We start from the raw sequence: 14431 nt of genomic DNA, 5'->3' as shown, positions 1-14431 counted from the left end.
AAATTAATCGTGATAAAAACATGAAGATTACTTGCAGTTTTAATAGCACTGTTAAACAATAGAATACCACTTGAAATGTATTAAATATTTTTGGATGTTTCTCTACATTTTCAAATATATTGATTTCAATTACAACACAGAATACAAAGTGTACAGTGCTCACTTTTCTTTTTGTTACATTGTTTTGTTTTTTGAGTGCAGCTATGTAACAAAAAGAATCTACATTTGTAAATTGTACTTTCACGATGGAGATTGCACTACAGTACTTGTATGAGGGGAATTGAAAAATACTATTTCCTTTGTTTACATTTTTACAGTGCAAATATTTGTAATAAAAATATAAAGTGAGCACTTTGTATTCTTTGTTGTAATTGAAATCAATATATTTGAAAATGTAGAAAACATCCAAATATATTTAAATAAATGGTATTCTATTATTGTTTAACAGCATGATTAATTTTTTAATCACTTGACAGCCCTAATAATTCTATATAATCATACAAACAGAATACAATAAACTTCGTAAGGAACAGGAAGCCCTGCTACACCTTCACATGGAATAGGATCTCGTTATCATAGTATCAACTCATTATAAACCCTATAAAAAGTCCAAAACACTCCATGTAAGACTTTCATGCCAAATGGGTTTGGCTAAGATGGTGACCTTATGACCTTCAGCAAGGGTTTCAACTGAGCATCTAAACCAGTGGTCTCCAAACTTTTTTGATTGCGCACCCCCAGGAAAAAGAAAAATTGCCGCAGGTCTGCGGCCGAAGAAAAAAAGGGAAGAGCTGCCGCAGGCGTGCCGGTGGCGCTCCTCCTGCCGCGCACCACCAGGGATCATCTTGCGCATTCCACTTTGGAGACCACTGATCTAAGCTATGGGAAGAACAAATCCAAGGATCACATAGGGATGGTAGAAACACGTGGGAAAGAATATATGAGAGTCTGGTAGTGAGCCAGTAAGTGAAGAATACAATATAGTAAAACTATAAACACCTATTAACTATTTAGGCCCTGATCCAGGAAAGAACTTGCATTTGCTAAACTCTGAGCGTGTGAGTAGCAATGCAGTTGTAGTCAATGGAATAAAGTTAAGCAGGTTAACTGCTTTGCTGGATCACAGCCTTAGAAGACACAAAAAGTTACAGGAGAAAACCATGGTCCTTAAGCATGGTATAATTTTACTAACGAGCTATCAGAGACACCTTTAGTCCAGCCAGGAATGGAATCAATACTTATTCCAGGAAGTGATAACTGACTCATGTTAGAAATGTCTGTGAGTCATTCAGATCTGTCACTGCTTCTGTTGCCTGGTGGTCCAAAAACAGTGAAGCACCACCCATTGGAGAGAGAGAAACCTAAATATGTCCTAGTAAATCTTCACATCTGTGTGTCTTGCAAACCCTTATGCCTTTTTCCCGCAGTACACATTAATTATGTGCTCCGTAGCTTTCTGTGCCAAACATTTTCTTTTGCTCTAGAGCTATAAGATTACCTTTTTTTTGCATTGCTTCTTGTTTTCTCTTTACTTCTTTCCATATAATTTCCCTCCTCTTTGCCTTTGGCTACAGATGGCTCTTTTCTGAAAGAACATCTTGTACCTAACCCATAAAGCGTTTAGTTTCATTAATACTGCTGCCTATAGGGATGAGACTGGCAGAATCAACACTTGGGATTTCTGGCTTCCCCTCTCTTTCTGGAGGATTGCTAGGGGAATACTTCTGGTGTGGTGAGCAGGATATCACCTCCAATTAATATGAATGGGAGCTATGTTGCCAACACCCTGCTCACAGGGTTGGAAATATATTTATTAGATTATATTTTCTCAACAGCAGAAAAATGCTGTCTTGGCTCTTTTGCTATTTCTTTTGTGATCATTTTTGCAATGCTATCTATTAAACTGTTGATGCAAATCCTCTGTCCCACCCCTTTAAAAAGAAACACAACGAAATAAATGTATCAAATTAATGTTCCAGCTCTGTCATCGGTGAACTCCCAATGAGATTGTCCCCATGTATAAGTAGCACTCCCTAGATGGGACGCATATTGCTCCTTCTTGGACATGTAAGCCAGTTTGGCATTATTAGATTTTTTTATCGGAAAATGTCAGTAAATGGCAATTTCACTGCACACAAAAAAACTGATGGAAAAATATTCCTATGAAAATAAAAATGTGCAGAGAGGTAAAGTATGAAAAATGCTGCTAAAGAACTTATTAGAGTTTGATTTAAGGCTATTTACCTTGTATATTTTGACGTGATGTTAAAAATTTGTGTTCTAATGGTAACAACAGTTTTTTGAATCGCAACATCAACTGTCCTTAAATAGTTGTCTGCCGCCCCCAAATTTCCTGTAACTGTGAAAATTTAAATTGACATAAAATAGAAAAAAATACTTTAAAAATAGATATTATGTTTCTTAAGTCATCTTGAAAAAGCCTGATGCTCACTACACAAATCTGTAGCATCAATATCTTTTGTATTTTCATGAGAAAATGCCGACTCCAGTTTTATACAAAATTATCTGTTTTGCTGTTTTCTTTTGCAAGCTGTGGATACCATATAGAAAGCCAAATACTGACTCTAGCTGCTGCATCTGTTGAAATCTTTCGTCAATCAAGTGCATAGCAGTATCCAGGACTGCGAAGTAGAAATTCACTTTGAACCTTTGTTTTGGGTTCCAAATGGGTGTGTCTTGTCCTTCATATGAAAACTACTGTTTCTTTTGCCAAATGTGAACTGGCTCTGGTTCAAATTCTGTCAGTCTATTTCTTCAGCAAGCTCGAGAGAATCTACCAGTGTTCTTTCAGTAAAGGTAGTATCATCAGAAATTTCAATTAGAGCATCATAAATGTTTCCAAGTTCATAGCGAAGAGGCTTCAAAGCATCAGTGCGACTCTCCCATCTTATCTGACTAAGTGATTTCACAGTTAGAGAATTCACATGGCAAGTCAGAATCTCCCAAAGGTGTGTTGAGCCTGAGAAAAACACACAAACACATTGCACCAGGTCAAAGAAACTGCTTGCCTCAAAACAGCATCTAGCAGCATCATTGACAAACAAATTCAGAGAATGCACACTGCAAGGAACGAAAAAGGCCCTAGGATTGATTTCCATCATTCTCCTTTGCACACCATTGTGTTTACCCTTCATGTTACTCCCATTACTTAGCCACGTAAGTTTTCAACATTGTTCCAAGCTCTTCTAGAATAGTTTCAATCATAAATGCTCCAGTCATCTCCTTCAGTGGTGCGAAACCCCAAAAATGTTCCTTTATGAGCACTTCAACATTGTCTTCATCTGCAGACTTTTTCATATCCACAAAATGAATGGTCAACATCATTTATTATGAATGATCAATGTCAATGATTCACATCTGGTATACAGTCCAGTATTATTGAAAAGTATTTTGCAGAATGGGCAGCTTCTACAATTTTCTTTTTAATGGCATTTGCTAGGATTTGAATCAGTTCATTCTGCATATTTTTTCCTAAGTAATGAACCTGTGTTTCATGATCAGTTATTTTACATAGATGCTCCTTCATGACTTGATCGAACAAAGCTAGGTATTCAACAAATTTTTTAAAAGTTTTCATTACCTGGAGTGTATAATTTTTCATTTCTACCACATTTCTACCACGGCTGCAGAATGCTAAATTTTGCCCACTGAGAACTCTCACTAAAGCAATCAGACTCTCTAATAATTGTTGCCAGTATTCTTCTTTTTCCTTGATCACACGTAAATTTTCTTCATCAATAGTTTTTCCTTTTTTCAATCGTAATTCAAATTCTTTCCAATTTTGAAAACATTCCAAATGTTCTGTACTTCTTTCATGTGAAGAGAGAATTGAAGATATGTTTTTCCAGTCCTTTGAAATATTTTCAGTAAGTGATGTACCAATTGCTTGATTTCTAAACCAATTGCTTGATTTTGCAGCAAAAGCAAAACAGAGTCCTTCGACACTGAATATTGTAACCAGTTTTGATGAATTTCTTCCCCATTAATGAGTTTCCTCTTGTAATGCTGAGCAAAGAATTTTCTTTTATTTCTACCCTTAGGGAAGGGAAATTCATGAACTTGTTTGGGTCCATGTTCCACGAGAATTTGCCACACACTGTCATCACATCTGGGCCATGAAGCTGGGTCCCCATACTGTAACTTGTTTGTAACTTCCTCATCCTTTCTTCCTTCTACTTCATTTACTTCAATTTCTGCATGTGTCTCTGAAGGTGAATAAATTTTTTCCACTTCCATATCAGTCTGATGCTGTGAGCTGCCTTCATCTAGAAGTAAGTTTCCATCATCTTGAGTTTCCAAACTGCTTTTTTGTGGATGTGAGTTACCCGCATCTCAAGGTAATATACCTTCATCTTGATGTTCCAATCCGCTTCCATGCGGATGTGAGCTAACCTCCTCTCCAAGTAAAATGCCTTCATCTGGATGCTGTGAACTGCTTCCATCTTTATTTGGATTAAAGGGAAGATATTTCAGAAAGAATCCCTGCTGTTTTGCTTGGTCCTTTTCCTTCTCAGCCTTTTGTTTATGATACTCAGTTCCTGAGGGTTTTCTTTTCCTCTTTCTGCCATGGGGCATTTGAATATTGTTATGTACTAACTGTGTTCCCAACTGCAAGCATTATAGCGTTAAGGATGGCTGACACACCACGTGGTTGGTGATTTAAACCACATTGCAGCTATCCCAACACTGCTTAAAGGTTCACTGATTAGTAGCATACACTCACTTACCTATTAAAACAGTTAGTTACAACGTTTACACGGAAACAAAATGACCTTTTTTGACGTAATAACCTGACACTGGTTGTTTGGAAAGTAATCTCCTTCCTCATGGTTACCCGCTTGGCCTGTGACATCAGCACTTTTGTAGTCTATTAAGCTTTACTGCTGTTACTTTTCTTTTATGGACCTTATTTATTACATGTGAACTAGTTAGAACAAAGAAAAGTTCATAATTATACAGCCCGATAATAACACTAAGGCAGGGGTCGGCAACCTTTCAGAAGTGCTGTGCCGAGTCTTCATTTATTCACTCTAATTTAAGGTTTCGCGTGCCAGTAATACATTTTAACGTTTTTAGAAGCTCTCTTTCTATAAGTCTTTAATATATAACTAAACTATTGTGGTATGTAAAGTAAGTAAGGTTTTTAAAATGTTTAAGAAGCTTTATTTAAAATTAAATTAAAATGCAGAGCCCCCCAGACCGGTGGCCAGGACCCAGGCAGCATGAGTGTCACTGAAAATCAGCTCATGTGCCGCCTTTGGCATGCGTGCCATAGGTTGCCTACCCCTGCGCTAAGGTTTAATAACGCTTAAAGATACTCACATTTTGGATTTATAATGGTAAAAGACGTTATTCTTTATTCTTTGGCATGAAGAAACATAATTTTCCACAGTAGTCACTCGATTCTTAACCATCTACCTCCGATGTGTATTAAAATGACCGTGTGATGGTGCCCCTCATAAAGCTTTATGGAAATATGCTTATGAATGTATATGTGACATAACTGGAATGTGTTTTATGCGACATATGCCATGTAATATATCTCTGTAAAGGTTATGATCTACTGAATCTATTAATCCTATTTGTATGCATGTATCATTTTTTTATTTGAAGTTATGTGTACTTGCTTGATTTTTAAGTAGCCTTGGTAAAGCATTTGGTCAGCTTCTTTAGAAAGGAATTTACAAGTTAAGTGCCCAATCAAGAAGCACGTAATGAACAATGGATCTTGAAAGGCTCCAATCCACATAAGAAGTCTACATGAGGACGTTCAAGGTAGGATGCGGACAATGGCTGCTGCCTGTAAAAACTGAGTCATGCATGAACATGTAACTTGCCCATATGACTCAAAAACTCCATCTTGGAGCTGGACTTTGCAAAGGAGAGAGGAGGTGATTCTCCACCCATAAGACAGTCTATGTAAACCCCTGGGAGACCCCCTCCATTTTGTCCTGAGCTGGCTAAAGAGATAGCTTCTCCACCCCCAAGGATACCTGAAAGAAATTGGAACAAAGGACAGTAACTAAGGTGTGAGTGATTGCTGGACCCTGACTAGAAGGAGACTAGTCTGTAAAAGGAAGCTTACTGGAATTCTTCTGATGGTGAGGTTTTTATCTGTATTCAGTTTTCTTACTGTATTAGACATAGACTTGCGTGTTCTATTTCATTTTGCTTGGTAATTCACTTTGTTCTGTCTGTTACTACTTGGAACCACTTAAATCCTACTTTCTGTATTTAATAAAATCGCTTTTTACTTATTAATTAACCCAGAGTATGTATTAATACCTGGGGGGGCAAACAGCTGTTCATATTTCTCTATCAGTGTTATAGAGGGCGAACAATTTGAGTTTACCCTGTATAAGCTTTATACAGGGTAAAATGGACTTATTTGGGGTTTGGACCCCATTGGGAATTGAGCATCTGAGTATTAAAGACAGCAACACTTCTTAACCTGCTTTCAATTAAGCCTACAGCTGTTAGGGGACATGGTTCAGACCTGGGTCTGGGTTTGCCGCAGGCTAGCGGGTCTGGTTCAAACCAGGCAGGGCACTGAAGTCCCAAAATGGGAAGGCAGGGAAAGCAGGGGCAGAAGTAGTCTTGGCATATCAGGTGGCAGCTCCCAGGGGGTTTCTGTTGTCCAACCCGTCACAGTGGCGTAGTCGGCAGGATCTGTACACTTAGAGTGTAATTGCTTTATAACAAGGACGGTCTCTTCACATGTGTTTCTACAATGTCTACCACATTTTGGGTGCTTGCTGTAATGCAAATAATAAATAATTCAATGGCAGCAGTTTAGTAGTTCTTGTGCTCACAAGAGTATGTTATCCCCACAAAATTCTGTTACTTGCACGCTGTAGGGACACCAACATTTACCCAGTTCCTAGGGCTCAAGGCATAACCTTACACTCTGCAGGTTTGCAGGGTCTTTTAGCAGTGAAAGAGCCTTACACAGTAATATCCAATTAATCTCTATTTATTAACAATTACCAAAACAGAATACAAACGCTAAGCATACAATGCTCACCACTCCCAATAAGGCAGATGAACTTTTCTTGATGGCCAGTCAGGATCAGGTCATGTGGGGGACTCCAGCTTCTGCACAGCATGGTTGGCAGGCTGTTGAGGTCTGGCAGCTCTGATCTTGGGGTTGTGTCCTGGAGTTGATTCCAAAGAACTTCCTTTTGAACCCCAGTTCACACAGTGAAACTTGAGTCCTGCTTAGCTATACCTTAACCAATCATTTTACTAAAGTATTACTAAACAATTTTCTAACCAATCCTAACATATTGTAAAACAATCCTTTAACCAATCATACTCCACCACCTTCCTTGATTTACACCTCACAACATTAATTATGTAACAGACAGAAACGATCAAAGAACCAGACAGAGATCACACAGACAATAGAGAAGTGGGGACCATAAGGACAAAACAAGAAAGAAACCACAACTATTGATATTGATATATGATTTCTTGCCAGACGGAATGCTATTAAACTAAGTTTTCTTTAACCATCTTAAGATCTGTTTCTTAATCTGGTGATGGTGGGCTATTGGGACAGGATCGACTTCTTAACAGCCCGATATTACATTGTTTTAATGTAATTTATATGGAATGTGAGGATGTGACTTTCTGGTTCTTAGCTCATGGCTGCTTCTCTCCTAATATGGCCACAGACAAAGGCCTCAGACCTTACAATATGGCTACAGGAAAAGGCCTTATCCTTACAAATGCAAGGATAATTTTGTGCCCAGCCTGTATATGGGTGCTTGCACCCTTCTAACCCAACCTTGAACATCTGTGCAGGTCCAAAAAATAAAAAAGTCTTGCCCATTATCTGCATGATGACCAGTGTATTGCAACAAATTGTATTTGATTTTGGGTTTTGGTCATTTCCTGCAGGTGTTTTTGAGACAATGTTATTTTTATCATAATTCCATTGAGGAAATGTTGGCTGGCATTATACCAGGTATCACTGGTGCCTGCCAAGATTTCTCTAGCAGGCCCTGGAGTCATGCAATTTACAGTGAAAACAAATGGGGATTCTGCTTAGGGATAAACTCTATTCCATTTGTCTGGCAGAATAGTTTGAATTCTCTTAGCCAATCCTAGATTGCCAAGCTTTATTTGTAAAACTTGTTATTCTGGCTGACTCACTTATAGACTTGGGATATCAATGACAATTAGATCAGGATTTGACTTTTCTGTGTCTTCTCATCAGCAATGTCAGATATAGTTAAAATTTCACAAGATGTTTCTGCACTCACAAGTAGTGCATTGTAACTGCCTATAGAAATCCCGGGGCACTGTGTACTCTGCTTTTAAATATACAGCCTGCATATCTGGGATTTTCTTTAAAAATAAGAGTTAGATCATGTAGGCCCATTGTCTGACTGAGTTTCCCATTATCAGTATTCTGACCATCCAGATCTATATCTTGAGCTCCTAACAGTTGCCCAACCTAACCTCTCAGCTCCGTTTCCTAACTCCCCAGTTCCTTCATCTCAACATTCAGGTCTTCTGCCTTCTGTTGGAAGCAGAAAGGTAAGGTCTCAGGTCTGGCACTCACTCTTTTGCTGTCTTCATATTGCAGTTTTCAAACTTAGCAAGTTGTGGGGCTCTCCCAGCTCAGTCGTTCCCAGAATGCATTTCCAGCACTCATGAGATCTGTAGACAGTGGCTAGGCAAGCAGAGACTGCTAGATCTGAGACTCACCTTGCAATATATTTCAGTAAAAGATAGACCTGTTATGGTGAAAAAAGCAGGAGAAGGGTTGTGTACCTGAACCAATCAGAACAAAAATGAAATCTGAGGTCCACTTTATTCTGAGATTTGGGATTGCTCTTGTATTTTCCCCAATTGGTTTGCCCATTTGTAATACTGGCACCACTGACAGTGGCCAGTGCCAGATGCTCCAGAGGGAATGAACAGAACATGTCAATATAGAGTGGCCCATTCTCTGTGGTCCAGTCCCAAGTTCTGGCAGTTGGGGGTTTAGGGATATCCAGAATATGGGGTTGTCCCTGAGCCACATGGCTAAAAGCTATTGATGGACCTATGAACTTACCTAATTTTTTTTAACCCAGTTATACTTTTAGCCTTCACGACATCCCCTGACTAAGAGTTCCCCAGTTCCCCACCTTCACACAACTTCACACATTTGTGTGAAGCAGTACTTATGTCCTTTTTAAACCTGCTGCCTATTAATTTCATTGAGTGACCCCTTATTCCTGTGTTATGTGAAGAAGTAAATAACACTTTCCTATTCATTTTCTCAATGTCATTCATGATTTTATAAACCTTTATCATATCCCCCTTTAGTCATCTCTTTTCTAATTTGAACAATCCAAGTCTTTTTAATCTCTCCTCATATGGAAACTGTTCCACACCCCTAATCATTTTTGTTGCCCTTCTCTGTACCTTTTCCAGTTCTAATGTATATCTTTTTGAAATGGGGCAACCAGATCTGCATGCAGTAGTCAAGGTGTGGGCTTATATAAATTTATATGGTGGCATTATATGGCTCATGGATTTATAGGGGGGATTGGTCCTGCTTTGAGCAGGGGGTTGGACTAGATGACCTCCCGAGGTCCCTTCCAACCCTGATATTCTATGATATAGTGGAATTATATTTTCTGTTTTATTATCTATCCCTTTCCTAATGGTTCATAACATTCTGTTAGCTTTTTTGACTGCTGCTGCTCATTGAGACGTTGTTTTCAGACAACTATTGACTCCAAGGTCTCTTTATTGATTAGTAACAGCTAATTTAGATCCCATTATTTTATATGTATAGTTGAGATTTTTTTCCAAAGTGCATTACTTTGCATTTATCAACACTGAATTTCACTGGCTGAAATTGCCACTTGGTAAGGCAACTCCCATCCTTTCATGTGCTGTCTATTTATACCTGCTACTGTATTTTCCACTCCAGGCATCTGATGAATGGGTTGTAGCCCACAAAAGCTTATGGCCAAATAAATTTGTTAGTCTCTAAGGTGCCACAAGGACGCCTCGTTTTTGCTGATACAGACTAACACGGTTACCACTCTGAAACCATTGGCTGTTTTGTTGCTCAATCACACAGTTTTGTGGAATCCCTCTAACTTTTCACAGGATTTAACTATCTTGGATAATTTTGTATCCTCTGCAAATGTTGCCACCTCATTGTTCACTCCCTTTTCCCAATCATTTATAAATATGTTGAACAGCACAGGTCCCAGGACAGATCCTTGATGGACACCATGATTTACCTCTTTCCACTGGGAAAACATACCATTGATTCCTACCCTTTGTTTCCTATCTTTTAATCAGTTAGTGATCCAGGAGAGAACCTTCTCTCCTACCTCATGACTGTTTGTTTTGCTTAAACACCTTTGGTGTGGGACCTTGTCAATAGCTTTCTGAAAGGCCAAGCACACTATATCAACTGGATCACCCTTGTCCATATGCCTTTTGATCCCCACAGTGAATTCTAATTGGTGATGCATGAAGCTGTGTTGACTCTTCCCCAACATATTGTGTTCATCTGTGTCTGTTACGTCTGTTCTTTACTATAATTTCAACCAATTTGCCTGTTACTGAAGTTAGGCTCACTGGCCTGTAATTGACAGGATTGCCTCTGAAACCTTTTTTTAAAAATCAGCTTCACATTAGCTATACTCCAGTCTTCCAGTACAGAAGCTGATTTAAATGATAGGCAACAACCACAGTTAGTAGTTCTGCAATTTCACACTTGAGTTCCTTCAGAACTCTTGGGTGAATACCATCTGGTCCTGGTGACTAAGCACTACTTAATTTATCAATTTGTTCCAAAACCTCCTCTACTGACTCAGCCTGGGACAGTTCCTCAGATATGTCACCTAAAAAGAATGGCTTGGGTGTGAGGATTCCCCCCACATTCTCTGCCATGAAGACAAATGCAAAGAATTAAATTTACCTTCTTCACAATTGCATTGTGTTTCCTGAGTGCCCCTTTAGCATCTCGATTGTCCAGTGGCCCCACTGGCTGTTTAGCAGGCTTCCTGCTTCTGATGTACTTAAAACTAGTGTTTGTGTTGTATGCTAGCTGCTCTTCAAATTCTTTCTTAGCCTGCCTTATTATACTTTTATACTTGACTTGCCAGAGTTTATTCTCCTTCCTTCTTTCCTCATTAGGATTTGGCTTCTAATTTTTAAAAGGATGCCCTTTTTTTGCCTCTACCTCTTTAACTCTGCTGTTTAGCCAGAGTGGCACTTTCTGGTCCTCTTACTGTGGGGTTTTTTTGTTGTTTTTTTTTTTAATTTGGGGTATACATATAGTTTGAGCCTCTATTATAGTGCTTTAAAATAGTTTTCATGAGGTTTGCAGGGATTCAACTCTTGTGACGGTTTCTTCTAATTCTTATTTAGCTTCCTCATTTTTGTATAGTTCCCCTTTTTAAAGTTAAATACTGTTGTGATGGGTTTCTCTGGCATTTCCCCTTACAAGTATGTTAAATTTAATTACATCATGGTAGTTATTACTGAACAGTTCTGCTGTATTCACCTCTTGCACCAGATCTTGTGCACCAGTTAGGGCTATATCAAGAATTGCCTCTCCTCTTGTGGGTTCCAGGACAAGCTGCTCCAAGAAGCAGTCATTTATGGTGTCTAGAAATTTTATCTGCATCTCTTCCTGAGGTTACATATATCCAGTCAGTATAAAGATAGTTGAAATCCCCCATTATACCTGCATTTTCTGCCTCTGTAGCCTCTTTAAGCTCCCTGAGCATTTCACGATCACAGTCACCATCTGCATCAGACAGTCAGTAGTATATTCCTATTGCTATACTCTTATTGTTCAAGCATGGAATTTTTATCCATAGAGATTGTATGGTAAGGTTTGAGTCTTAAAATTTTTACTTTATTTGACTTTATGCTTGCTTTCACACATAGTACTACTCCCCCACCAGCACAACCTACTCTGTCATTTCTATATATTTTTGTACCTGGTATTACCATGTCCTGTTGATTATCCTCATTCCATCAAGTTTCTGTAATGCCTATTATATCAGTATCCTCATTTAATGCCAGGCAAATTAGTTCATCCATCTTAGTGTTTAGACTTCTAGCATTTGTATATAAGCAATTGTACATTTTTGTCAATATTCAGTTGCTTGCCTCCATGTGTTACATTTAAAGAGGACTCTTTTTTATATTTGACTGTTTCTCTCTAGCCCCTACCCATCCTTACTATCTTCTTTCCTATCCTGTTTTAGTATATGCCATTCCCCTATTAATATATTCCTTCTGAAAGGATGTCTCCACTCAAACTGTGTGCTCCTCTGCATCTAGTGTCCCCTCAACCATAGTTTAAAAAGTCATCAACAATCTTTTTAATTTTACATGCCAGCAGACTCATTCCATTTTGGTTTAGGTGGAGCCCATTCTTCCTGTATAGGCTCCTCCTTTCCCAAAAGGTTTCCCAGTTTCTAATGAACCTAAAGCCCTTCTCCTTATACCATCATCTCACTCATGCATTGACACCCTGCAGTTCTGCTTGTCTTTCTGGCCCTGTGCATAGAAGTGAAAATATTTCAGATAATGCTACCATGATCCAAAGAGTTGTACAAACCACAGCCACCATAGACATGCAGTCACTTCTTGGGAAGAAAGCAGAAAATGTCAACAGAGCACCTTTAGGGAAGAAAGAGATGAAATATTCCTTATCCACCTGAAGCTACCAGGATAATTTAGGGGGAGAAATAAATTACCCAAAATGGCATGTGGACAGGACATTGGGATTCTTGTGATGTACCAGGGGCTCTTTAATTATGCTACAGTGATAGGTTGCAATATACAATGTTCACAGAGTTACTATCAGGTGATTAGACACTCAGTTTTGCATTTCATTTGCATATGGCACTTCTTAGAGCAGTGCTCCTTAAAATAACTGATAATCAGACAATTTGATGATGAATGCACTGTAGCCAGAGTTTTTAAACATACCACATTAATAACTCCTGGATTTTACATATCCAACAATTTGCACAGCACTGACTATGTCATGTTGTAGAAGATTTGGTTTGACTGACTTGATGGTTTTGCTTGGTGCCTATGCTGAGTGTGAATCGTTTGAGTGATTTGTATTCTAATGAAGCCCTGACATTTAGCAGAAGTCCAGCTTAATTAAAAGATCTTCTTATGTTGTATTCAGAGCCCATGTTTAGGGGTTTAAGGAAGTAAGTTAATACCAAGGCTGGGATCATCTCTTGGAATGGAGAAGCCTATGGATGGGGGCCCTTGGGGAGGATCCCCTTGTAGAGCTCCTCACTATCATTTTATTGAGGGTATGGAGAGCATAATTGCCGTCCCATAGAAAAGGCCAATCCCATTGGAACCTGTGGGATACATGGGAGGCCATGGTCATGCACATGAAGACCCTGTGAATCTGGCTTGGTTCCAGCCCCTGGCAGGCACTCCTAGTCCTTGCAGCACTGACTTCAGCGGAGCTAGACCCGTTTACACCACCTGAGGCTCTGTCACTGTCTCTTTACAAGACTAATTGGTATGACATGTAATTCAGGGGAATAGATTCGAGTCTCATATAACTATACATAAGACTTGAAGTAATTGGAATATGTTAAACCAAAAAGATTTTGTGGCAACGTAAACTTTGTGCAATTTATTAACTACATTTTCAAATAAAAACCAGGGATAAATGTAGTTATTGTACACAAGAAACAAATTCAATAAACATTTAATTTGGAAAAAGCTAAAAAGCAGTAAAATGCAGCAACGTATAAGACAACCCTCTTTCAAGAGGTTATGTAGCAACAGTTAGTTCGTTTAAAGTAAATATGTCTGACATATTTTTCTTTGTCATTTCTATGGCGTTTAATATCTTGCCTAGAAGTATTTTAGCAAAAGTGATGCTGTATTTAATAACTCACTTCTTTCTATCATCCTTTCAATGATATGAAAAGCCTAGGATGGGATTACAAATTTTCCTGGAATGAAATCTCAACTATTGGCTTCTTGATGTGTGAACCAACTCAGGTCTAGGCGCTGCAGATTTTTTTTCTTTGCACTTTATTTTAGCTTTTTTATTGCATAAATTACATTTTTGTCTTTCCAACTCCTTCCACCACTAGGATCATGAGTTCAGTGAACTTCTTCAAAAATCAGAGTTCCTGGCTCAACCAAGGGAAAATGGAAGTGTAAAACTTGTTTCACTGTAGTGTTCATTAGAAATCAGCACCAATAGTATAACATATTTCAAAAATGAATATCAGTGATGCTACAAATGGGGAAATGTATGAAGTTTATATGGAAAATGAATTGATACTGCTTTAGACTAAAGAGTCTTAATGTTAGTGGTGCAGACATTATTAACATAGCAAGAGAGAGGGATGGTCTAGTGATTACAGTGTTCACCTAGGGCAAGGGA

The sequence above is a fragment of the Eretmochelys imbricata genome, chromosome 3, assembly GCF_965152235.1.
Source record: "Eretmochelys imbricata isolate rEreImb1 chromosome 3, rEreImb1.hap1, whole genome shotgun sequence".
Lineage (NCBI taxonomy): Eukaryota > Metazoa > Chordata > Testudines > Cheloniidae > Eretmochelys > Eretmochelys imbricata.
Note: the sequence above shows the minus strand (reverse complement) of the source record.